The sequence below is a fragment of the Rattus norvegicus genome, chromosome 11 (genome assembly GCF_036323735.1).
Source record: "Rattus norvegicus strain BN/NHsdMcwi chromosome 11, GRCr8, whole genome shotgun sequence".
Taxonomy (NCBI): Eukaryota; Metazoa; Chordata; class Mammalia; order Rodentia; family Muridae; genus Rattus; species Rattus norvegicus.
Window position 1 is genome coordinate 44,691,707 of NC_086029.1, and position 26,281 is coordinate 44,717,987.

Here is a 26,281-nt window from a genome sequence, read left to right on the forward strand (position 1 = left end):
TGTAGGACTCCGGCTGCTCTTAGAAATGTTGATCTACTCAGGAAATCAGCTAGAATGATTATCAAAAACGGGGAAAAAAATAACACCCACCCCACGTTATTATCTTTCTTTGCCCAGTACCATGTTGAACCAGCCCTGTCTGCCACTGCGCACTAGCGAGGCTGCTGGGTTTTCTGGAAGGGTCTTGTGTTGCTAAGCAACAGCGCTGGCAGCATCCATCAAGCCCAGTAATGTCAGCGTGGCCAGCAGAGCACATTGGTCCCCTGCCCCCACTCCCTCCCTCAGCCTCCCCACCCTCTGTGAAAATGTTAATTTGCATCTTGGGCACAGGAGCTGTGCCAGGTGATCGTGTGTATAAAATGCCTCAGTGCAGCGTGTGGAGTGCAAATATTGTTTCTAGTTGCAAGACAGAATGTGTGACGTCGTTGCAGATACAGACCCATTTGTGAACGTACTTCATATTAGCCGTGTGTAGGTGCGATTTAAAAGTCATTGTGCCAAAGCATTCTCGCGTTTTCTGCCGTTTAATCATTTTTCCTGTCTGCCCACACAACATCTTATTTACGCCTTGTTCTCCCCCCCCTCTCTCCTTCCTCCCTCCCTCCATCCCTTTCCCTCCCCGCCTCCCTCCCACTCCCTCCCTCTCCCTCCCTCTCCCCTTTCCCTTCCTCTTTGTTGCTGTGGTCTCCTGGTGGTGGAGTTATTGTTTATGTAGGGATGAGTGGACAGGAGGACATTGATCTCTAGAGGTGAGAGGGCCCCATGGTTATGGTTGGAGGCCGCTCTTTACAGGGCTTTTCAATGTGGTGATTGTGCTCTAGAAATCCTTGTTTTGGGGGTGGGTCTCCATCAGGTCAAGGTCTGCCTGTGCCTTTTATTTACTGTCAATAGGCAGCAGTCACAGAGACCCAAATCTTTTCTCCTTCCCAATCCATTTCTGGCGTTTCTACAAGTTACTGCATTGTGTGACTTTCTTGGGAAGACACAAACGCCTATCTGTTCACCACAGATAGGGCCCTAGCAGACTCAAAAAGAGAGTGCGGCATGTGAACCAGTGGGTTTATTGGGCCTATTTGTAGGAGCGCAGGGGCTCAAAGACAGCTGCAGCTCCTGGGTGAAGTCTCTCCTCTTCTCAGGTGTGTCAAGTTAACAGCCAAGCCCAGCCATCATGGGTATTTAAGCTTTCATTTCCCCAGAGGAGAAGCAAGGCATCTTCCGCACCGGTAAAGCAGAGTCTACACTGGTGGTTCTGGAAAGAAGACTGGGTTACAAGTTCTTCAGACTTCCTGGCCTTTCTCCCTGGTCCATTATGAGATCTGTTGCTCTCCGTCCCTCTGTCCCTCCTTCCCTCCTTCCCTCCTTCCCTCCCTTTCTTTGTTTTATGAAAATAAGGTTCTTGTTTCAATTAGATTTTGACTTACAGTTCCAGTGGGACAGAATTCATCATGGCGGAAGGCAAGGGAATCTGGAAGCAAAGGTTACATTTCATTTCCACAAAGGAAGCAGAGAGTTGGGGGTGGGGGAGGAACTTGTCTGCCTTAAGATTATCTCTTGATACCCAGTTCTTCAGTGGACTGAGGTCTCTCCTGGAGTAGCCACCAAGGCTGGCAGAAACCTTGGGCGAACTGTAGTAGGACTTCGTTGGTGTTTAAGACTAGGCATTTGAGCTGTGGCCTGGTCAGGTTGAGGGATGCGCCCCAGGAGCTCAGGAAGTTTTGGTCGGCCTCTGACATCTCTTATAATTCACTACCACTGCACTGAGCTGCTCAGGGAGAGCTACATCTAATTCCCAGCTGAGACTGAGCTGTCAAACAGGAAGTGACAGGATGCCTTACTTGAAGGACACGTTCTTATTCTGGGTTTTAAACCACAATCGCTGGAGATGGTTGTTGTCAGCACCGTCTTACTGTTCATTAGTAGAAGATGCCCCCCCCCCCCCATTAAAGGCAAGCTACTGCCCTCTGGGCTGGTGCTCTGAGTAAAGGGGCTGCAGAACTGACAGCCTTGTCTTAGAGTCTCAGACCGCTTCCTACTGCCATGACTAAGTACTTGAGGCTGGGGAATTCATAAAGGTGCTCACAGGGAAAGTCAAACCAGGTGGCTGCAACTGTTAGCATCTGGTGAGGCAGTGTAACATGTGCATGATGCCACACAGTGGGGGTGTGTGCAGTAGTGAACACAGATAAAGGGGATAGCGGGGCTGGCCACTTTATAACAGCTCATTCCAGAGAACATTAATCCATCCCTGCAAGGACTAATAGTCTTGCCCAGATATGATACATCTGTCATCCCAGATGACTGGTTCAGTAGATCAAGCCCAGCCTGGGTTACTCAAGAGCTTGTCTTAATATGATTTTGTTTTTGTGTTTCCTATTTACTTTGTATTTTCTATTCATTAACATTAACCTCACAGCTAACAACATTAACCGGCATTTTCTTCCTAAGCATATTTTTCCAGGATTGAGAAGCTCATGATACAGATAGCCCTTCAGCACTGAAATCACCAACAGAAAAGTAAAACGTTGGCCCAGGGTATGGCTTAGAGATAGAGGGCTTCCTTAATATGTACTTGGAATTTGGTTCCATTCACAGCAACACATGTACACATCCACACATACTTACATGCCACACAGGTACACAGATAAGAGAGTATTTCTCTGTTGACCTCAACTGCAAAAGTGTTCGTTGGTGATTCTTTTATCCTCCCGGGCATACGCATGTCCATATCTGACAGAGAAAGCACCCTGATATTGATTTGGGGATTATAAGTAACCTTCAGTAAGTAGGAAAATTCAGGTATTCGGAATTGGTGTAAAGGATTACCAGGATGTTAGGCGTTCCTTTGCTAAGTGCTCAGGAAGTGCAGCACAGAGCAGTCAGATGTATGTGCCCTTTGCTGTCAGATTGCCCAGAGACCAGGACAGGGCTGGAAAGCAAACCAACATCTTGCTCTGCAAACAAATTCTTCATTACAAACTGTGGCCAGGGCCCTAAGGGCACTGGGGAGGTTTAATGTTGAGAGTGGTAGGCGCCTGGGTGGTTGGGAATGAGCTCTATGAAACATAAGGGACAAGAAGGAGCAGAAGTCACAGGGCCTGCGTTAGCCATAATAGCCTGGTATGTAACAGGATTACCCAGCATGCTCTCTGTTCTCAGACTCTACACACTCAGATCCTCCTGGTTACTACAAACACTGTTCCAGCCCAGTGACTCTCTCAGACAGCTGCTCAGCTTTTGCCTGTCTCTTCCAAGTTGTCAGTGAAGTTTCCCCCATCATCCTAATTAAAATACAAATAACCCCACCCTCCCCCTCCATCTCTGTATCACTGCCCCACTGTACCATCACTCAACATTTTGTAGTTTTTCTCTGATTTACGTGTGTGTGTGTGTGTGTGTGTGTGTGTGTGTGTGTGTGTTTCTTATATAAATTAAAAAGTAACACCCTATGCTTGGTCCTGTGCCCATAGGTTCCAATGCTGCAGATCTGGTCAACCATGATTTGGAAACATTTGGGGGAATTACATATCTGGACAGAATATGCACGGATTTGTATTTCTGGGTGATTCCCTGTTGGATAGCACAGCTCTTTGCACAGGTTTAGATTCCGAGAGGCACCAGAAGAAACCTAGACACATTATAACAAGCACAAGTGGGCTACGTACAAACCACCTAGTCTGAACAAGCAGAAGTGGGCGAGTTATGTGCAAACAGCATGTCACTCTATCCAGGGAACTTGAGCATCTGTAGGTTTGGGTACCAAAGGGGGTCCTGGAAGCAGAACTGGATACTCCTTATCACCTGTCTCTTCTTGTTGAACTCTAACGGTATGAATGTGGTATGAGCGTTTACTTTACTATTGTTTCCTTGACTCCTAGGCCACTGCTGCTGCATGCTTTACCATCAGCATCCTCCATTGCCAGTGACTTTTGAACAAGCCTCCCCCTTTGCAGTTACTGTATCTCCAGGTAGCTGATCTTTACTGCCAGGTACACCGTGGACACTTGATAAGTAACTCACAGAATGGATGATGACAGTGAAGCAGATGTAAGATAAATGGCCTTTGGCCGTCCAACTGACTGGAAGAAGTGTGTGGCTCACGCATTCAATAAGTCACTGCTTATAATTTTCTCTAGTGATGCTGGATAAGAGAGCCAAGCAACTTCAACTCACAGAGCAAAGGAAATGCCTTATGTGTGTGGACGTTAGAGAGAGCAATGTCTAAGCTCAAAGGGGAAGGGCTTGGCAGATTAATGAAGGCACTGGATGGGATACGAACATGGCTGGTCTTTTGTACAGGAGTGACATCTGCGATCTAGCATTCAAGCCTTTTTGCTTATATACATAAAAAAGATATGACTTCGTGGGACAAGGGTTAGAGGGGATGAGCCCAGGACTAATGGCCGTTGACTTCAGTTCTGCTTGTTTCCTGCTGAGGTTGGGGTCTTCTGGAGGCTAAGGTTAAGCTGTACCCCATTTCAGCTTCTGCCAGTTGGTCAGTTGGTGATCCCTGAGTTGGGAGCAGTGTCTGTACTGTCCGTGTGAGCCTATGTAGCAGGCTGTGCATATAAAGCTTGGGTAGCATGCACCAGGAGCATGTTGTCCATTTGAGCCTGAGTAGCATGGTGGGCTGTGGTCTGGGTAAGAGACTTATGGGCATAAGATTCAAAATGGTTGTTGAGGCTCATCAAACATCTGTGATATTTATAGAAATCAGGATGGCTTTATTTGATTAGTTTTTAGTCAGGGCCTTGCTATACAGCCTAGGCTGACTACAAACTCCCCATCCCTTCCACAGCCCAGGGAGGGGCAGCGCCTGTGCGTGCTCTCTTTCCCCCTTCAGGATTGTCCTGTTCAAGATTTAAGGGCTGCTCCTGCTGACAGGCAGCCCCTCCCACCTTTCCCTTCTCTCCTGTTTTTTCCTTCTTGGGACTGGCAACACTGTTATGGGTCAGCACACCCTGTAGACCTATCCATGTGTAACTCTTCCAGGCTGAATTTTAACGGAGCAGAAATGAGAATCACTCTTCACAAAGGACCTACAGAGCTCAGGAGGCCCGGGATGAACCCCAAGTCCGGCTGGAACTACATAGCTTTGAAGACAACTAGCTCATTTAGGTCTGTCTACACATCAGGCCAGAACCCGGCACAGAAATGGAACATGGTTCAACTCGTGGCCACAGATTCTAGAAATCTATGGAATATTAGGCAAATCCAATTCTGAATAATATCTTGTATAAGAAAGAAGACAGTTATCAGGGGATGGGTTCTGTCAGGTAAAGATGTGTTCTCACGGGACACAATCTAGAAGCTCTCAGGTGTGCATAGATGTCATCTTGGGCATGGGGGGTGGGGCTGCTGTTGAGTAAACCACAGGTTGCTGCATCCTGCAGAAGAGGACCAGACCTTAGTCATGAGATTTGCACAACACTGTATGGACACACATAGATGATGTCTGGTTTATTTGAAGGTGACAGGAGAGAGTACCCGGAAACCTTAGAACCTATAAAACTGCCAATATTGAATATTGGCATGTGTGTGTATACACACACATACACATATGTACACACACACACACACACACACACACACACACACACACACGCGATGGAGTGGTTGTTTCTCTCCTTAGGAAGGAGAGGGTGTTTTAAACAGCTTCCTGTGGTGCATACGGTGCTGTGTGTGTTGCATACGAGGACGCTGATTTTCCAAGTATTGGGTAGCCATTCATGGCCATCTGCAATGCTACCTTCCCCCGCTGTGCCTGACGAGCCTGACCATTCACTGTCGTCTGTCAGCGGTAGAAGGTTTGTATGGGACTTCAGGGTGAAGGGTGATCACACCATCATTTCTCTTAGGGCAAAATTATGTCCTTCTCATCACTTCTTGTAATTATTCCTGTTGATGGGACCACCTACTGCAGAGCAGTCTGGGGAATGTAGTCCTCAGCCAGCCAGCTATGCATCCAGTAAGATGTTCACACTGGGAATATAAAGTATCTATGATTTTGGACTTTTTCCTAGTTTGGAATATTTGCATATACTAAAAGGAAACTTGGGAGATGGGGCCCAGGTCTAGATACAAAATAATGTATGTTTCACATGTACCTGAAGGAAATTTTATACAGCGTTTTCATTAATAATTTGAAACAGCGAAGTAGAAATTCTGAGTTTTTGAGTGTCTCCGGTTTTCGGATTAGGGGTGCACAGCTTGTGCCTCTGCAGGACAGAAGAGCAGAAATTTGAGGGTAACGTCTGGAGCCAGTCAGGACTTCCCAGAAAAAGCAAAAGTGATTGTTACCTCTCAGAGGGGTCATTTGCCAGGCTTGTGGAGCAGCAGGCCCATTGTCCACAGGCAAAGTCCCCAGGAGGCAGAAGGTAATTTAAGAAATGATTCAGGCCCCCTGCCTGACTCATACTTGAGCCTCCCGGAGAGAAAAGCAGCCATACACCCATTTGGGGCTTGGGGTCCAGCGTGTAATAATCATAATGGCTTTGGCGCTAAGAACTTCCTGAGGGCTAATGAATGACTGGCTTGGATTAAAAGCCCGAATCTCTGCTGATGCTATCAACCCCTTCCAACTCTGTATTAATCTACAGGAAACGTTCGGTACGCCCAGCGGTTACAGCTTCAACCTTGCACAGTAAAAATGAATGCATGCTTCATTGGGACATGGGGGAACGGACTTGGTCACTATTGTGTGTGGTCACCGTGCAATTCTTTTCCCCCAGGCACACTTCCTGCAGTTCCTTTCTTGTTATTTTTGTTGCAGTGGTGGCTGCGCAGTGCAGCCGGCAGTCTCTAAGTTAGCTTCAACCCCCTACCATCTACAGCTTACTTTGTATCCCAACCTCCACACTTAGGTTTGCCTTCCCAGCTGGAGCGGGGAACTCTCTAAGGCGGAGACAGCCAGGTACTCTCAGCTCCACAGAACCCAGAGACAATCACTCTGCAGTTTCTTCTGAGTCCTTCTTAGCAGAACAGGGGCCAGAGGGATGGCTCAGTGACTGAGGGTGTGTACTGCTTTTGCAGAGGACCTGACTTCAGCTCCTAATAAAAGAGCTTAACAGAAGAATGATGGTATCTTAAATGACCCGTCATTGGTCCAGCGGATTATTCGCAGCATACCCAAGGGCCTTGGTGTGTAGCCGTATTTAGTGTATTACATTTCAGCTCCTTAGATCAGTCAGTTTCCCAGTGGAAGTTGGAAGCAAAGGCAAGAGCGAAGAGGTAGCTCAAAATGAGGGTGTCTGATGCTGTCCTGGTGATGGGTGGGAAGAGATCAGGGATGTGTAGGACAAGTGGTCCCATCTGGGACTGGGGGGGGGGGCTTCTTCCCTAGCCAGAGTTGTTAGCATTCTAAGCTCTGCCTCACAGTTACCTGACAACAGCCAGGTGTGCCTGACTCACTATAAAAGGGGCTGCTTGCCCTCTCCTGACTCTCTAGCTCTCTCTAGCTCTCTCTTGCTCTTACCCTCTTCCTCCTTTCCACCCTTCTCTCTCCATTCCCTTCCTCCCTGTCTCTCTATGTGCTCATGGCTGGCCTCTACTCCTCTACTTCTGTTCTGTCTTTGTCTCTCTTTCTCTGCCCCTAGTACCCTCTTAACTCCCCGCCCCATGTCTTGAATAAACTCTATTCTATTCTATACTGTCGTGTGGCTGATCCTTCAGGGGCTAGTGATGCCTCAACATGAACCCGCCGAGACACCTCCTTGCCCCATACTCACCACACCACCATGGGACATATCCCCCCCCCCTTTATCTTTTTATAAACAAATCAGTAGTCACTGACAAAACAAGTAGGTTCCCTCCACTGCATCTCCTCCTGCCCTGTTCAGGCTACTGGAGTTTATAGCTTTTCTCTGCCATGTGACTTAAACGTCTGCTTTTTTGTCCTGTGTGTGAGCATCTGAGGGGACTTACCAGGCACAAAGGCAAGATGTGAGTCCTGAGCCAAGCTAGCACAAGTTCATCTCATCACTTGGTGAGCTGAGCAATGCAGCAGTGCTGGACAGGCCTGGCTGCTGGGGGGACAGCCACCTTAACGCCACAATGGATGAGGGCCACGTGCTACCCCTATGAGAGCAGCAGACAGAGGGCCCAGACAAAGACATTGTTGGTGACAATGCAAATGCTGGTGGCTTTTAAGCCCAGGTGGAGAGACTTGAAGTAGGAAGCCAGCAGACCTAGGGAGCTGGAAGTGGGACTGAGGGCTCAGAAAAACGCCCCTTTCCCACTGTTGTTTTCATGAGAGCTGATAAGAGGGCTTCAGAATGTGGGGGCAGAGCCTTGGGAGGATGAGGAATACATGGAGAACATTCCAGCTCTCATTTCCCGGGGACTGCTAAATGAAACAATGCTGTACTATGGCCTTATTTTTCCCTTGTCAACCGACGTTGTGAGATGTATTGTGAGCTCCCAGTAGTGTGAAGTCATCATACCTACCTTAGTAGTTACCAACCAGACGTGTAGACATGCAGGTGACATCAACGTTCTCTAGCCAAGAGGGCAGGGCAGAGTGGGGTTTTCATATAGAAGAAAGCGCCGGTGGGCTGGAGAGATGGTTCAGGTAGGAACGTGCCTTCTGTGTAAACTTGAAGACTTAATTTCAGGTCCCCAGCCCCTCTGCAGAAGCTGCACAGGGCAGTGTGGTGAAGTGCAGGTAACCCCAGCACTGAGGAGGCGGAAGAGGCGGAGAAAGGCATCCCTGGAGCTCACTGGAGCGCCCGCTCGGTGAGAGACAGTCTCAAAACTTAAGATGGAGAACCATCAGGAAAAGAAAGACACCTGATGTTGTTCTCTGGCCTACGCATACCTGCACACATGCTCCTGTACATACGTCTCATACACACACACACACACACACACACTCACACACACATACACACACACACTCACACACACATATACACACACACACATACACACACACACACACACACACACACACACACACATACACACACAATGTGTTTCCCCTTGGTTATACCCAACATTGCTGGAGACTTGGAAGCAGCATCATCTATAAAAGAAAACAGGCTTAGGGTCACATGGTTGGGGGGGCACTTTGGCTACACTTACCTGCTGGGTGACTTGAAGCAAGTCATGAAATGTCTCTGTTTGCTCGTTTTATTAGTTTACTGTTCTGTGCTGATATACTCCCACAAACTTGTTGACTTAAGGCAGCACACATCTATCCTCCTCCTTCCTTCATTCTGGAGGTCATAAGTTCAAATCAATTTCATTGATTCAAAAATCAAGTATTCCCCGAGCTGTAGTCTCTCTGAAGGTCCTAAGGAGAACACTCCCTTGCCTTCTATCCAACGATGCATTTTATAGTAATTAAAATTACTTACTTTGTGTGTGTGTGTGTGTGTGTGTGTGTGTGTGTGTGTGTGTGTACGAGAGCGTGCCTGTAGAAGTCAGAGCAGGGTATCAGATCCCCTGGGACTGTAGTTACAGGTGCTGTGAGCCACCAGATGTGGGTGCTGGGCACTGAACGCAGGTGGTCTGGAAGAGCATCTCTGCAGTGACTGATGCTATGTTTCTTAGCTGATGGTCTCTTCTTCAATGGCCAAGGCCAGTGGTCCAGCATCTTGCTCCATTGCCTTCTTTCCTCTAAACTATCCTGTGTTGTGCTTAATTTCAATATGTGGTCCTGCTGCTTTCCCCAAACAGGTCTCAAGCTCCTGGGCCCAAGAAATCCTCCTGCCTCAGTACTTTGAATTTCACCACCATGCCTGCTTCCTTCTTATAAAAAATGTGGCTGTATCTAGATCCCACATGGTCTTCTAGAACACCTTCATCTCAGGATCTTTAACTAAAACCACATCAACAAGAAACGTGGTAGAGAGGGCAATGACTGCAGGCGGAGGGAATCAGAGCACGGATGTCTTTGGAGGCTGTTATTCTTCATGCAACAACTCATCTGTGAAGGAGAGTTAGTAATTCTTGTGTTAAAGGAGAAAAGGGATCTAAAATGGTGGTCACATTTATGAAAATACAGTGGAAGCCAGTAGGTGTTACTGAGTCTGGAACAGTGGGTCTGACATCCCACTAGTCTGGTCCCTGCTGTGATTGACGTGCTAATAATGGAAGAGCCACGGCTGGTGTGGCTTCATATATTCAGAGACTGAGATAGCCTCATGTGTCACTGACCCCAGCTGAAGCATGACTCTCGAGACAAAGCTGAGAGCCAAGTAGAAGTCACAAGAAGATACGTACAAAGGGAGGACAGGAAAAGACCACCTCATCTCATGAGCTCATCCCTCATCTCATGACCTCACCCACCATGTGGGTGGACAGCATCTCCGAGTGGAAAACGATGTCGCTTAGAGATATAGCAGCCCGGTAAGCCATCCTTCTGGGATGTGGTACGCTCAACTCTCCCTCTGAAAGACTGAGTGGGTTGGGGACCTCAGGTCTGGTGTCAGTGACAAGCATTGGTTTTCTCTTGTGTGAGCTGTGTCTATATCAGGTATTTATAATACTGTGTGGGGAGAGAAGACATAGGCACACTCCTGCCTCCTTTCCCTCCCCTCCTCTCCTCCTCCTCCTTCTCTCCTGCTCTGCACCCTTTAAAGACAGTTGGCTATGAGCACGTACAGATGGTACGTTTTCACTTCTGGCTGCTCCTGTGCTGGGCAGAATCTCTACCATCCCTGAGATTTTTACACCTTTCCTAGGAATGTGTTCATTTACACATGCCAGGGATTCAGCTGGGAGTCTTTTCTAGATGGTTTGACTCCTACTTTGAGCCGCCCTTTCCCATGACATCTTCCAGGTCCCATGCCTTTCCTGGGTGTATATATACCTTCCAGGGATCTTGAAATGCGAAAACCTCTGTGTGGTCCATTGAGGTCTCCCGGATGCTCAATGGTGTCCATCCACAGAGATCACCAAGAGTCAGTCCCCTGTTGGAGGAGCTTGAGTATCAGCTCATCCCATGTGTTCCTGGCACTATACTTGGTCCACAAGAGCCTGGCAACTGCATCTGTCCCCAAGTGTGTGTGTGAAGGGTCAAGGCTGCTTCCCCTGGTGCCTGTCTCTCTCTCTTCTTCTGGGATCTAGGCCTTTTCCTGAGGTGTTTACCAGAGTTCTGCTGTGACCAAATACCCAACAGAAACTAGTGAGGAGAGTCTACAGTGGAGAAGTCAAGGAGTATATTATGAGGTGGAAACTCATTCATACCACAGCCAATCAGAATGCAGAGAACTCTCTGGAACTCTTTAAAACCCACCCTAGGGATCTACTTCCACCAATCAGAGCCCACTTCCTCAAGGCTCCACAAATTCCAAAATAACACCTATTAAGCTAGGATAGGGACAGACAGCCCAAAGCCTGACCCAGTGGAAGACATTTTAGAGACAAATTATAACCCCAGGCAGAGAGACCGGTGAAGCCCCTGCCGTCGGAGAGCCCAAGGATCTCTGCCTTGCAACTGGCCTGAGATGGGGTGCAGAGCCCTGTATCCCTGGGTCTTCTGCTTCATTGCCCTAGGAAGGCTGGGTAACCCTTAAATCTGTCATCTCAGAAGCCTCTTGGTCTCTACTTTGTCCCTTAAGTATTCAAACACCAGAAGAGACTTATCAACATTGCACAGCGCTGGGACAATGGGTGTCTGGTGGCCTGGCTACTATTGGGAAGTGTCAGGAGGAGGAACAGGGGGCCAGCATGATCATAGGAAGAGCCACCCTTTCCTTACCTCAGCACCATCCTGCAACCAACCAATGCATTACTTACCCATACTTTTTTTTTTTAACAAGGCTTATACGTGTTTTTTTGTTTTTTGTTTTGTTTTGTTTTTTAATTAAAAGTATGTTTGGTAGCTTACAAAGAGTTAGGTTTAATTATGGTATTTTTTTTTCTTTCTTTCTTTTTTTTTATTAACTTGAGTATTTCTTATATACATTTCAAGTGTTATTCCCTTTCCCGATTTCCGGGCAAACATCCCCCTCCCCCCTCCCCTAATTATGGTATTTTAAAATGACAATTAGTTTTATTATTTTTCTCTTTTCCTCCTCCCTCCTTCCTTCCCTTGAGCCCTCCCACCCCGAGTATCTAATTTCCAGTTTCTTGTCTCATGGGACTCCCCCCTCCCCTTCTCAGCACCTTTGGTTCTCTCTTACGGTCCCCTCCCTAATCTCACAGTCTGTACCCACTTAATAATACTGGGATCCGGATGTGAGAATGGACCCCATTTGTCTGGAGACAGAGTCCTCTTACTTAGTATAACCCTCCGTTACCATGCTAACTTGATAGATCACTCGCGACTTTAATTTTCTTCTCTGTAATTATGCATATTTTAAAAAGTGTCTGCACACATTCTTGTGAGCCGGTCTCATCTCTGTCTTGAACTAGCACCACGTGCCAATGACTCCAGGATTTATATCTAGAGCAGGAATCTCTCCTCTGAGCTCCTCTTGCAGCCCAAACACCACTTGGGGTTCTCACAGGCAAGGTCAATTGAAAAGTCTAACGCTGGAATTTTGAAAAAACATTCTCACTTCTGTCCCATTTTGTTTCAAAGCCTCTTTTTTTTGTCCCTTCTCCCCCTTCCCCCAAGAAAGTAACTGAATGTCTCAAAGAACCTTGATCCCTCGCTCCAGATTTCCGGTCCAACCTAGGCAACTGGGCTGTCTCTAACACACCTCCACTACACACCACAGTATGCTCTCCTGGGGCCCACCTCAAGTCCTGCTTACGGCACAGCGCAGGAATTGTCTCCCGGGTCGGTTTCCTCATTGATTGCTATGGAGACTAGGTGACGTGGTAAACAAACCGAGTGTTCTCACCTGTGTTCACTAGGCAACCTGAGCTAACGCCCACAACAGCGATTGTTCTCCAACCCCCCCCCCGCCCCCCACTTTCCCCATATTTACAAACCAGGTTTGCTTCACTGAGTCTCCCTGGACACCGTGCACCCTTTCTGGTCGGTGGCCACGCAGGTTTCTCAATGCTCAGTCATAGGTGATCCTGTTTGGTCGTTGGAAGTTTGCTCAATGCCCCTACAAGCCCATTTCCCCTGTGATGTGGGAGCTAAGCACCGGTGGTGCAAAACACAGTCCTGCTCTGATTCAGTCATCACATGATGATATCAGACATTTCTTCAACTTTCAGTTTTCTACATGTGTGACGCTCTACTTCTTTCCCTGTTCACTTCTGCCAGAGGTTGGGAGGGTAGAGGTGGAGAACGCTTGTGGTTTGGTGGGGTTTTCTTGCTCTTATGTGCCTGTATTTCGTGTGTGTGCCTGTGCGCGCAGGGGTGTGTGTGTGTGTGTGTGTGTGTGTGTGTGTGTGTGTGTGTGTGTGTAGGGCCCGTGTAACCTCAGGAGTCATTTTTAACTCTTAAATTTTATTTATATTTATTGAGCCCGGACTAGTGGTGAGCCCCAGAGAATTGCCTGTCTCTATTTCCCTCTTGCTGGGATTACAAGTGCCTGGGCCATACCTGGTTTTTTAAACAAACAAACAACAATGGCTCTGAGGATTTAACTCAGGTCATTGTACTGCTGAGCTCTTCAACCACTTTCCCAATGAACCATTCTTCCCCCCCCCCCTTCACCCTTGAAGAGTATTTTTTCATGGACAGAGGGGCTAGGGTTTGTTTGTTTGAAGTGTAAAATACCATTTTCACTTTGGAGTAAAGCACCATCCTTTGGTTTCCACCATGGCTTTCGGAAGTCAGGCGACCATTTCCTGAGCACTTCTTTGAAGGGGATCTCTCTCTTTTCCACTCGGGTTGCTCTGGGTGTTCCGTTCCTTCTTTCCAACATTAGGCATCAACCTTTCTCCTGTACCTTTCTCTTTTCTGGTATTCAACTCCACCTAGGCTAAGTCCGCTCACTATGTTGGCTATCCCTGCCCTGCTCCCTCCCCCTCCCCCTCCCCACCCCCATCATCTTTGTTTTATCTGCCTTAGCACAGTTTCTTGTTGTGCTCAAAATGTATGTAAAAACCACCCATTTGCTCTTTAATTTTAGCGATGACACTTTTCATATCTGAAAGATTTCTGGGTTCTTTCTTTTTTTTTTAATTTTGTCCCCCCCCCCAACTGAGGACCGAACCCAGGGCCTTGCACTTGCTAGGCAAGTGCTCTAGCACTGAGCTGAATCCCCAACCCCTCTGAGTTCTTTCTTAAATGAACAGTGTGGAACTTTTACAATTTTGAGTCCCCTAAATGATTCTTTGGATGCAGTGGGCAGGGCTGATTTTGTCTGGGCATAGCTGGGATCTCTGTGAGACCGGCTATCTCACGAGCCTGCTGCTTACTGGAGGCATCTTGTCCTCTTTGACTTCTAATGTTTGGGAAATCTTCAGTTCCAGTCGTCTCTGGACATGGCCAGGGATCCCAACCTTGGAGCTAAGGACTGTAACATGTCAAGTGTTGCCTGCTCAATGGCTTTCTCTCTCTTGCCTTGCCACCCTTCAGCACCATGCAGAACGGTGGCCTTACCAAGTGGGGTCTTCAGTGAAGACTGTCTCCTGCTGGTCATTAGTCATGGTCTCAGACGACCCAAGCCACGCTCACCCTGGCACTCACACTGTGAGGAGCTCTCAGAGGTTCATTCACACAAATCTCTGAGAGTTCAGTCTCCTCTGTCCATCAGGGAGGGAGGGAGGGAGAGATGGAGGGAGGGAGGGAGGGAGAGAGGGAGGAAGGGAGGGAGGGAAGGAGGACGGAGCAGGGATGGGAGTTCCTAGTTTTTAAATTTTGGGTGAATAATTCTTCCCACTTTTGCCTGTAGAAGTCACAGGAGGGAACTCAGATCACAGAGCATGAATGCTATGCTCTCTGTCCTGTTGGCAACCTTGTTGCCTTTACTTTAACTGCTTGATTGTCCGAGTAGATTAGCTTTTTGAGGGCTCGCCTTACACCCTGACAGACATGCTCAGGCTTGGGGGAAGATAGGAACGGAGTGTACAGGTGGGGGTGCGAGGGTTGAAGCTGGCCACAGTTTTTTCTTTATAAATTAGCCAACACCCCCCCACCTTCCCCTGCACCACATCTATTTTTGGTTTTAAGTGCCTTCAGGCTCTTCTTTGGAAAAAGCACATGAACTCCTTTGAGGCCCCTGGTTCCACTTGGTAAATTTCCTTCAGCCAAGCATTGAAGGAGGAATGTGTTCTCCTCATTCCCTCCCTCCGTAAAAGCAGCCTCCAAGCCTGTGGTGCTTGTTGGTGGTGGTGGCTATGGTGCTGGTGTGGGGGGAACTGTGGTGCCGGGGGAGGGCTGTTGTTCTGGGGGAGATCTGTGGTGCTGGGGGAGGGCTGTGGTGCTGGGGGAGGGCTGTGGTGCTGGGGGAGGGCTGTGGTGCTGGGGAAGTGCTGTGGTGCTGGGGGAGGGCTGTGGTGCTGGGGAAGGGCTGTGGTGCTGGGGGAGGGCTGTGGTGCTGGGGGAGGGCTGTGGTGCTGGGGGAGGGCTGTGGTGCTGGAGTTTCCTGTTGCACCTTATCACTGTGAGTCAGCAGCCAACAGGCAGTCCTGCTCTCAGGACTTTCCCTGAGGGTTGACAGTCACTCCATTTTTACTGGTAGAACAGAACTCTAGGATTCTAATGTCATCTGAATGCCTGAGGAAGAGTGACATCAAGGCCTGAGGAGAGATCACATTTTACAGTCACAGTCAGGGTGAATGAAGTGAGGATGAACAGCAGGTTGCTCTGGGGTCAAAGTCTTTTTCCAAGAGTGAGTGAATTTCTCTTTTCTTGCATCTTCTCCCTATGATGTTCAGATTTTTTTTCTTTTTAAACAGCCAAACTTAAAAAAAAGTTTATTTATTTTTAAGAGCACTGGTGTTTTTCCTGCATGCATGTCTGTGTACGGGTTCCAGGTCCCCCAGAACTGGAGTTACAGACAGCTGTGAGCCGCCATGTGGGTGCTGGGAATTGAACCTGGGTCCTCTGGAAGAGCGGCTAGTGCTCTTACCTGCTGAGCCATCTCTCCAGCCTTATGATGTTCAGCTTTGAGAAGATGTCCATTGCTGCAGTTTTTCTCTGGGATGGTGGCTTTGGTACTGATGCCGCTCTGCCAGCCAACAGAAGAAAACAGACACCATCAATCACCGTGGGGACTGAATTTAAACCCTCAGCCACTTTTGAGGGGAGAATGGATGATGACTTTCCAAACCTGACAGAATGTTCCAGTATGAGGAGACCCATGGCACCCAGCGAGTACTTTTACAAGAGAGAAAAGGAAAGAAAATTAAACTGACACAACAAACCAAGGCCCAGAGAGGAATGTATCTTCCACGAGGTTAGAGAGCAAGTGAATGAGAGCATTGGTCCCTCAGGGTGTCCATACCTCAGACCAGAAGAGGCTTCACCCAAGGCTGGAAGAAACAAGAGAGAGCTTGTGTTTGAATTTTAAAATTGTGCCAATGATTCTCCACAGGGGGCTTCGCTGTCACCAGTGTCACCATTTCATAGTCATTTTCTCTAGCACCTTGCAGGACTTAACCAGACCATGCCAGTTTGGGGATACTCAAGGAACCCTGTTTTCTAGGGTAGAAATTGGATTTATTAAGCAGTCAGAGATCATCTGAGACTTCTAGGGGCCTCTGCCTTTGTCTTTGCCTTGAGGTAGCGCTCTGGGACTCACATTCATGCTAGGTACAAGTCATTCCACACACACTGTATTGAGTGTGCAACTACCGTGTGCCAGGAGCCATGGGAGGAACCAAGCAGACAGCAGTCCTTGCCTTCTGGGAGAGTGGGTAAATAAACTCATGGTTTATGTCACAGAGGAAGACACGGTTCACATCACAGAGGAAGACATGGTTTGTGTCACACAGAGGAACGGCCATGGTGAACAACAGTAGAGGAGGCTGTGGTTCAGAAAGGTTTGGGGTGGGCTCCCTGGGCAGAGGCTTGCCTAGGCCGGTGGGCAGGTTGTGAGAAGGGTGAGGGAGGGACTCTCCGAGTGGAAAGGTGTGTACTGTAACTCAGAAGGCCAGGATGGCTGCAGTTGAGGAGGTGAGGGGAGGCTGGCAGGAAGTGAGGTCACACGGGTCATGTTGGTTCAGAGAATGTGGAAACTCACATATAAAGTTCCAATCTGAACCTTTTTTTGATTGTTAGTGTGGACCAGGGTCTTGCTCACACCAGTAAGAATTCTACCACTGGACTGCACGCCATCCTTGTCTCTACGAGATAGATCCCTGTGCTTTGCTCACCTTGGCCTTAAAATTGCAACTCTCCTGCCTCCATTTCCCCTGTGCTAGAATTACAGCCTGGGCCACCATGCCCGGCATCTTATGTGCACGTGTGTGCAGGTGCACATGTGTCCATGTGTGTGTGTGGAAGTTGGAGGACAACCTCAGGTCTGCGTCCTGAGGATGCTGTTTGCGCTGTTGTTTTGAGACAAGGTCTCTTCACTCACCTGAACTCGCTGGATGGGAGGCTGGCTACACAGTGATTCCCCTGCCTCCACTGCTTAGGTGCTGTGGTTATGAGTATGAACCATTGTGCTTGTCTTTTGACCAAGGTTTTGGGACCCAGCTTGGGTTCTCACGGTTGTATGACAGGCATGGGAAGACTGAGCACCACCGGGCCCCTTCTTAGCCATTTTTATGGTGTTCAGAGCTAGATTCATTCACACTGTTGAGAAGCCAGTGTCCGAGGTCCTCATCTTACAAGTCAAAACACGTAACAGTTAAACAACTCCACGGTCCCCTCACACAGCCTCTAGCGGCCACCCTGCTATTTGTCTTATAAGTGTGACTGCTCTGGTGACTTACACGGGTGGGATCTGCCAATATCCATTGCGGCTGGCTTACTTCACTTAGCACGATGTCCTTCTGGCTGGTCTATGCTGTAGTGCATACCAGAACTTCATTGTCCTCCTCTGTGTGTGTGCGCGTGTGTGCTCACATGTGTGAGTGGTCATGTTCAACCTGAGACCGTAAGAGAGTGTCATGGTGTCCTCCTCTGTCACTCTCTCTCTCTCTTTTTTTTTTCCGGGGCTGGGGACCGAACCCAGGACCTTGCGCTTCCTAGGTAAGCGCTCTACCACTAAGCCAAATCCCCAACCCCCCCCTTTTTTTTTAAAGATTTATTTATTTTGTTTATGAGTACACTATAGTTGTTTTCAGACACACCAGAAGAGGGCATCGGATCCCATTACAGATGGTTGTGAGCCACCATGTGGTTGCTGGGATTTGAACTCAGGACCTCTGGAAGAACAGTCAGTGCTCTTAACCGCTGAGCCATCTCTCCAGCCCCCGTCACTCTCTTTCTTATTCAGGCTGGAATCCAGCAAGCCCCTGCTGTCCTCGGAGCAGGGGTCACAGGACACACGTGGTTCCTCAGCTTATTATGTGGATGCTGGGATCTGAACCCTAGTCTTTATGACTGAGCAGCTCTGCATTTAGACACCGAGACATCCTCCCAGGTCCCCCTCCTCTTTAGTGAATTATATATATATATATATATATATATATATATATGTACATATATATATGTATATATATACATATATATATGTATATATATATATACATATATATATATAATTTCTTTACCCATTCAGCTTGAGCTATCGAGACTGTTTCTACTGTGGTTATGGGTATGCAAATGTGTCTGTGAGCCGCTGCTTTGAATGGTGCTGTGAAGATTTGGCCATAGCTTGTTCCCCAGCGGTTGGACATTAAAGCGCTGAAGCCTCATTCCCAGGTGGTAATGATACAAGGCCGAGCTGCTAAGAGTGAGGGTCAGTGGGAACATGTCAGGTCACCAGGTCTGCCCTTGGAAGGGGTTAGTGTCATTCTCCTGGAATTCTAGCTGACCTCTGACTTACTGTCCTGTTATGTGATATCTCCCCCACGCCCCACGCCCCACGCCCCACGCCCCACGCCCCACTCAGTCTGGAACCATTTTTTCCCATCCTGCACTAACCGACTAAAACTTACCCAAATGCTTGTCTGTATGTATCTGTGCACGAATGCATGTATGTCTGTGCAGCAGAAGAGGACATCAGAGCCCACGGGACTACAGTTATAGACAGTTGGCAACCTCCATGCTCTGTGTAGGTGCCGGGAATTGAACTCAGGACCTCTAGAAAAGCAGTAGTAATCTTTACCACTGAGCTGTCTCTCTAGCCCAAAGAAATGTTACAACAAAACAAAAACAAAAACTTTTATTTTGGGGAGGGGGATGATTGCATGGGTTTTACTGGGTGAGCATCCAAATAGAAACCCTGAAATTCTCTCCACTACAATTATACACAGAGAACCCACATCTGAGGGTAACTGGGTTCTTGAGGTTTTTTTGAGGGGACACAGACAGCCAGGTGACAGACAATAGGGAAAGCTCTTGATCCCCAATCCCCAAGTGACTTTATGACCTTGACTTGAACTCTATCTTCCCACCTCTCCTGCCTGTGGGCACTGGGCCTTCTGGGCAGAGCAGGGAAATACTACGCACATACAGTGTCTCTGGTATTCCCCCTCAGCCCACACAGCTACAGCAGTGGGTGGAGCTGTGTGCTGGCACAGAGGCACAGCCCGGGACTCTGCGGTGACGTGTCAAGGGGCAGACAGGGTTAGAGATGCAGCTCAAAGGCCAGGGTGCACCTGCTCGGGGTCCAGGTTCTGGTGTCTCAGATCACAGAACCGGACACACGTGGAGAACCATAGAGCTGCTCCCATGTATTGAAGAAGAAAAGCGCTCCTCCGAGAATGGGAGTGAGCTACAGGCATGGAACAGGACCAAGGCTCGGAGCCCACGATCTGTGAGGACCCTGATCCTTTGTAGGTCACCTACGTGTGTCACCTACACGTGCACCGGTGGCGTCCATGTTTTCCTGTGTTCAGAGAGCCCAGGGGTTTCTCATGTGTGCTCTGCTTTATTACGGGCAGCTTCTCTCGCTTCCAGGGTTTCCAGCGTTTCTGGCTTCTTCTACACGTTAATCTTGACGCCCTTGCTCCATCCCCATCTTCTGCAGAGGGACTTTTGTTCAGGAACACTGCGCAAGGTCTACAGGTTGCTACATTTAGGCCCAAGGCCTCCGCCAAGGGGCTGTTTCAAGGTTCCATGCATCTGTAGCAAGGGAGGGGCGTGTCCAGTGGAAGGGGTGAGGAGGAGAGGTGAGGCGGTCTCTGCCACTTCTCTTTTGTGTTGAATAGTGTTGCGGTAAAAATAAAAAATGGATCAGCGGCTACCGGTACCTGCGCGTTCCTGCTCTGCGAGGATCCGTGGGAGCCGCAAGCTCCGGCTGGTTCTCTGCCAGCCACTTTCACACACTGTCCCCTTGGTGGGTTGTTACCATGCCTGAGACACACACACACACACACACACACACACACACACACACACACAATCGCATTCCGCAGGTCTTTCTAGCTTGGCGCCAGGACATGCTAGCCCCAGGCATTCTACAGCCTAGCATGACTTCCAGAACTGAGACAGGTTGTCTCTGTGCCCACAAGGAACTTTACTCATATCCCCCGTGGCCCAGTGAAATCAAAGCTCTTGAAACTTGTAATCTAACAATTAGATTTATATGTTAAATTCTCAATCTACAATACAACCATGGAATAAATTCACTGCCAATCAATAAAGATAGAAACTGCCCACCCAGACAAGTTAAAATTGATCTAGACCACCTGGATCGGAATCCTCCTCTGTCTCCATCTTCCTTGCTCCTCCTCCTCTCTCCTTCCTAGACTTTTCCCCGCCTACCCTTCCTTCTCATCCAATGATAGGCTTTGCCTTATCCTGGACCCGCCTTGCTGCATAATGACATCGTCCTACAGAATAGTATTCTATCGTAGCTTTATTATGTTTTCACTAGCAAGACGTCACTTGTTAGCAAATGTCTGGGTTGTTTATGTGTTTTGGATATTGTGGTAGGTGCTGTTGTGGCTGTACCTCTGCGAATTACTGTTTGAACACCTCCTGTCCCTCCTCTTGGGTGTGTACCCAAAGATGAAGTTACTGGGTCACGTGGTAAGTCTGTTCCTGTGGTGTTGGTGAATCACAGTGGCCATGGCTTTGCATCCTCACTAGCAATGAGTGAAGGGCTCATTGGGTGATGAACTCTCCTGCTTCTGGCTTGTGGGTTGGTCCTGGAGCAGCCGATTTCCCTTGGAGAGCCACAGTGGCTGGCAAGGGCTCACTTATTCTGATCCCCTCTGAGACTGCCCCTGCTGAATCTCCATGATGCTCAATCAGACAGGACTACAGGAGCCAGTGCTGTGCTGACTACTGGGGGGGGGGGCATGGTGTACGGCTGACTGGCACCTCTTAGGAAGCCACAGAGGCAGACCGGCTGTCCAGAATAGAAACAGTTCCCATGGTTTCTGAGCATCGTCAGAATCAAGTCCTTTTCCCTCATGACTCTTGCCCGGCCCTGATGCATGAGGAGTTCCCTTTGGGGATGTGGGTAGGGTCCTGTTTGCTCCTGCCTGCCATCAAGCAGTGCCTGCTGGCTCAGCTGTAGTGACTCTGTCGGTTCCTAGATCCCCTTGTTGAATGTACCTCTCCTTCCCCACGTTGGACTTTGTCCTGCAGCCTCTTGATCCTCAGAAAACACTCGGTCTCATGTCGTCTCGCGGGGGCGGGGGTGGGGGAAGAAAAGACATCCCAGTTTGTATTCAGATGCGTGGCTACGATCTCAGACCATTTCTCTCTTGCACATGATCTACAGTGACTCATTTATACGCAGCCAACCGGGATGGATTAGCCAAGTATCAGTTAATCTCAGTGTTCTGAAGTCATGGGAAAAAAAAGTGAAGCCCAGAAGTGATCTCAACCCCTTTGTTTTTTCTCTCACTCCAGGTAGGGTCTTTGGAGCAGCTGTGCTGCTAGAGTGGACCCGGGCACCCTCTTACTTGGCGACATTTTTGTACCTGGGGCAGAATGCAGGGTGCTGGCTTGCCCACGGTGATTTGGAACGGCCACACGGCCACTGCTCCTCATGGACAGAGAAGCACCCTACTCAGGTTTGACCCAAAGCCTTTCAGGGACAGGCGCCTGCCTCAGGATGAGATTCAGGGGGCACTGTGCCCTCTGAGAATGCTCCCCTTGACTGGGGAATGCTGAAAGAGAGGGGTTTGGGTGCCCACATGCATTCCATCCCCCACAACCAAATACAGGAGATAATGTTTTAAAAAACAACATTATCCCTGGCCCAGTGTTACTAAGTCATTGCATGCAAGGAGTCCCCACTCACAGAGGGAGGACCCAAAATATGCAGGCTCATGAGTTACTGGTGGGGCACATGAGGCTGCATAATTCCCGAGGCCTTCATCGAAGCCTTGTTGGTTGGACTTGGTGTGTTAAAAAAAATCAGCCTCCAGGTCTGGTGTTTGGCTTATTTCCAGACACTGTGGGTTCAAAATTCCAAAGGCACTGGATGCATTCTAGTGCCCACTCAGGGCCAAAGAGGTAGATTCTGTTCTGAAACTGGGGAGGCCTGGAGAGGGCTTATGTTTGTAGAATGCCATCTGGGGAGCCCAAAAAGGCACGCATTATTGGAGGGCAACTCTAATGACCTGGTTTAGCCTTTTTGGGAGATGTGGATGTGGGAGGGGCTTGTTTCCCAATGTCTGCCCCGGCCATTGCAGATGAACGTTTGTTTTATTACGTGGTCCAGAGCTGAACTGCTTGCTGTGAACGTTGTCAACTCACCTTGCTTTCCAAGTCCGAAGCAGGGAAGGGGAGGAAGTGATGAGGAGCCCACCCTCTGTGCTCAAGGCTGATGGGTGATAAACAGAGAAGGTGCTGTGCTGGGGTGGTAGATGGAGAGGGGGGTGATGGAGAAGTGGATTGTGGGGACTGTTGCCTCTTGTGTCTTAGCATCTTTGTCTCACCCCAGAGTCAAAGCATCCGTACACTGCTCTGATATGGCCCACATACCCCCACAAGCCACACACAGATATTGAAAACGCATGTTGTACTGGCTGGTTTTGTGTGTCAACTTGACACAAGCTGGAGTTATCACAGAGAAAGGTGCCTCCCTTGAGGAAATGCCTCCATGAGACCCAGCTGTAAGGCATTTTCTCAATTAGTGATCAAGGGGGGAGGAACCAGCCCATTGTGGGTGGTGCCATCCCTGGGCTGGTGGTCTTGGGTTCTATAAGAGAGCAAGCTGAGCAAGCCAGGGGAAGCAAGTCAGTAAGAAACATCCCTCCATGGCCTCTGCATCAACTCCTGCTTCCTGACCTGCTTGAGTTCCAGTCCTGACTTCCTTTGGTGATGAACAGCAATGTGGAAGTGTGAGCTGAATAAACCCTTTCCTCCCCAACTTGCTATTGGTCATGATGTTTGTGCAGGAATAGAAACCCTGACTAAGACACATACCATGCATGTACATCACATATATTGTATGCTACTTTACACACACACATGCACACACGCACACACACAGACACACATACACACACATGTGCATGCATGTGAGCACGCACAGTACATCCACATATCCACATTGCACACATGCCTCATGCACATACATCACACACATACTCAATTCCTCACATAGTAAGTCTACCATACCATAACACTAGAAGCCTCAGTCCCCTCTATGTGCACACACAACCATATACACATACACTCTACATGTCCTAACCCCACCTAGTCACAGGACACTGGGGAGACTGTACAGGACACTCCTTCAGGGAGCCCATACCCTGGAAAACATCCTGGATAAATATTTCCCAGGATTTCCTTAACTGGGACTAGGCAGATGCCCTTGGGACAGGACTGTCAGGCACATTCCTTCCCAAGGGTTGTCCTGTTACCACAGAAGAGTGGCTGAAACCTCAGAGAAGGATTCCTGGACAGTCCTGACCCAAGAAGAAAAGCACTGAAATTCTGGCAGAGGCTGCGAGGGGATCTCTTCTGGCTTCTCTTGGCTGCAGGCTTCTCCTCAGCCCATGGATGCATCACCACAGTTTCTGCCGTCACCTTCGTGTGGAGTTTTCCTTGCATGTCTGTCTCTGTGTTCCAATCTCTCCTTGTGATGACATCATCACACTGAGTTGAAGGCCCCTTCCTCCTGCGTATGACTTCATGCCAACATAGCTGCCAGATTATCTGCACCCTCTGAGGTGCTGGCAGTTATAATTTCAACACAGAGATGGAAGGCATACAGTTCAACCCCTAACAACAGGGCCACGCTCCCATCTCTGGGCCCTGTTGCCTTGTTGAATCTTGAGCTCTGGGCTCTGGTGTAGTTTCTTTTTGACCAGGACTTATGAGCAGGCCAGGGGCTCAGCTTTCAGATGGCTAAAGACAAGCTGGTCCCAGACTCCCAAGTAACACAGAACTAAGTCACAATACAACTTTCTAATTACCCAGGGTGTCATGACTCCCAGACACTTTCATGTTCATGGCTCATTCTAGCCTCAGAGGTGGTCACAATGAGAGTCAGGACTTCAGGACTTCTTATCCTCTTATCTAAGAACTAACTTGTGCGTTCTGTGAAGGTGGCTGCACCCGAGGGGACCTTGACTAGGAACAGGCTTTAGATCAACCTTCATGGTCGGATGCATTTAAAGGGGGTAGTTTGTTGTCTTGTTGGGTGCTATTTATTACACAGTGATGAAACTAGGGCGGGATGTATATAGCTCTGTCTTAGTTAGGGTTTTACTGCTGTGAACAGACACCATGACCAAGGCAACTCTTAGACAGCATTTAATTGAGGCTGGCTTACAGGTTCAGAGGTTCAGTCCATTATCATCAAGGCGGGAACATGGCAGCATCCCGGCAGGCATGGTGCAGAAGGAGCTCTACATCTTCATCTGAAGGCTGATAGCAGAATACTGGTTTCCAGACAGCTAGGATGAGGGTCTTAAAGCTCACACCCACAGTGACACACCTACTCCAACAGAGCCACACCTACTTGAACAGGACCACACCTTCTAATAGTGTCACTCCCTGGGCCAAGCATATACAAACCATCACAAGCTCCCCGTCGTACACTGGATGATTTCCCTGTAGTGAGAACATTCAAAGACCTCCCCCACCTCCTCTAGACATTTTGCTACACAGGACATAGTTAACTGTTGTCACCTCACTGGGCAGTAGAACATCAGAACTATTCTTCCCATCTGAGTGTGATGTTTACCCATTGATCAACCATTTGACCAACCATTGACCAAACCCTAAGTCTCCTCCCTCTTGCCTTTCCACTCTCTGAGAACCACTCTCCTGCACTTCTAGAAGACCCTATAAGTCTCTCCCTCTCCCACTCTCCTTCCCCCGCCCCCCTCTGTTGCTGGATATTGAACCCTGGCCTTGGTGTTTGTCTTCCTGAGTCTGACTTACTTTAGTTAATATAAAGTGCCTTCCAGGTTAATCTGTGGTGTCTGAAATGATGGGACTCCATTATTTTTCTGGCTGAATCTGGCTGAATAGCATTCCATTGTGTAAGTGATCCTTATTTCTTTTTCCCAGTGATTTGTGGTTAGGCTCACATCTAGGGTATGGTGAGGAGTGCGACAGGAAGTGTGGGTAGGCAGGTATATGCACAGGGTGGAGACCAAGATTCCGAAGTTGCACACTTCCACCTAAAATGGGTGAAATAGATTCTCACCTGCGTCTCACCCACTGTAACCAGTGTTACCTCATTTATTCAGAAATGTTCTTGTGGTTCAGCCACTGTCTTTGAGGTTAGAGGATGCTCACTTCCTTGGACTTTAAGGGATCCTAATGCTCAAGCTCTGCCCAGTGCGGAAGAATCAGTCTTTTCCTGGCTGCCTTCATATCAGGGTGCAGAGCTCTCAGCTTCTCCAGCCCCACATCTACCTGCCATGCTTCCTGCCATGATGATAACTGACTGAACCTCTGAACCTTTAAGCCAGCCCCAATTAAATGTTGTCCTTTATAAGAGTGCCGTGGTCTTGGTGTCTCTTCACAGCACTGAAACCCTAAGACATACGGCTTGGAGAAAGCACCTTCCCCTTGTCAGCGCCTCTGTTTCCCAGGAGCTGGTTTGGTGTTAGAATGAACATTTCGGCCAAGTGAATAGTCTTGGGCCTCCTGGTCCAGCAGGGGCTGGGCTATGCCATGCACTGAGTTTTGTCTATAGACCTATGTGCCTCCCCACTGCTGCTGACTCAGCTTTTCAAACATGTGCTAGCGTAGAGTCAGCAGCAATGCAAATGTCTTAGTAATGCGAGCTCGTTTGACACGACGGGCATGAATGAAATTATTTGACCTTCTTACAGGTCGACCTATGGGAATAGAGAGATGGCTCAGTGAGTAAGAGCATTTGTTGTTTTTCTAGAGAACCCAGGTTCAATCCCAACCCCCAAACAGTGCCTCACGGGTTGATCTATGTCC

At 48.6% G+C, this 26,281-nt stretch overlaps 2 long non-coding RNA genes across 3 annotated transcripts; both read right to left on the reverse strand.

Annotated features, from left to right (window-relative positions):
* Nucleotides 1–682: 682 nt before the first annotated feature.
* Nucleotides 683–3,273, reverse strand: LOC120095621 (uncharacterized). 2 transcript variants are annotated; one of them, XR_005491228.2, is made up of 4 exons: nt 2,824–3,273; nt 2,623–2,727; nt 1,422–1,465; nt 683–1,249 (listed from the first exon to the last, which is right to left on the reverse strand). It is a non-coding gene; the product is annotated as an uncharacterized LOC120095621 (long non-coding RNA). The 2 variants fall into 2 exon arrangements; XR_005491227.2 differs by having other exon boundaries at nt 2,623–3,273.
* A 39-nt stretch (nt 3,274–3,312) lies between these two features.
* Nucleotides 3,313–11,916, reverse strand: LOC120095620 (uncharacterized). The gene is made up of 3 exons (XR_005491226.2): nt 10,811–11,916; nt 8,443–9,925; nt 3,313–6,215 (listed from the first exon to the last, which is right to left on the reverse strand). It is a non-coding gene; the product is annotated as an uncharacterized LOC120095620 (long non-coding RNA).
* Between the last annotated feature and the right edge of the window lie 14,365 nt (nt 11,917–26,281).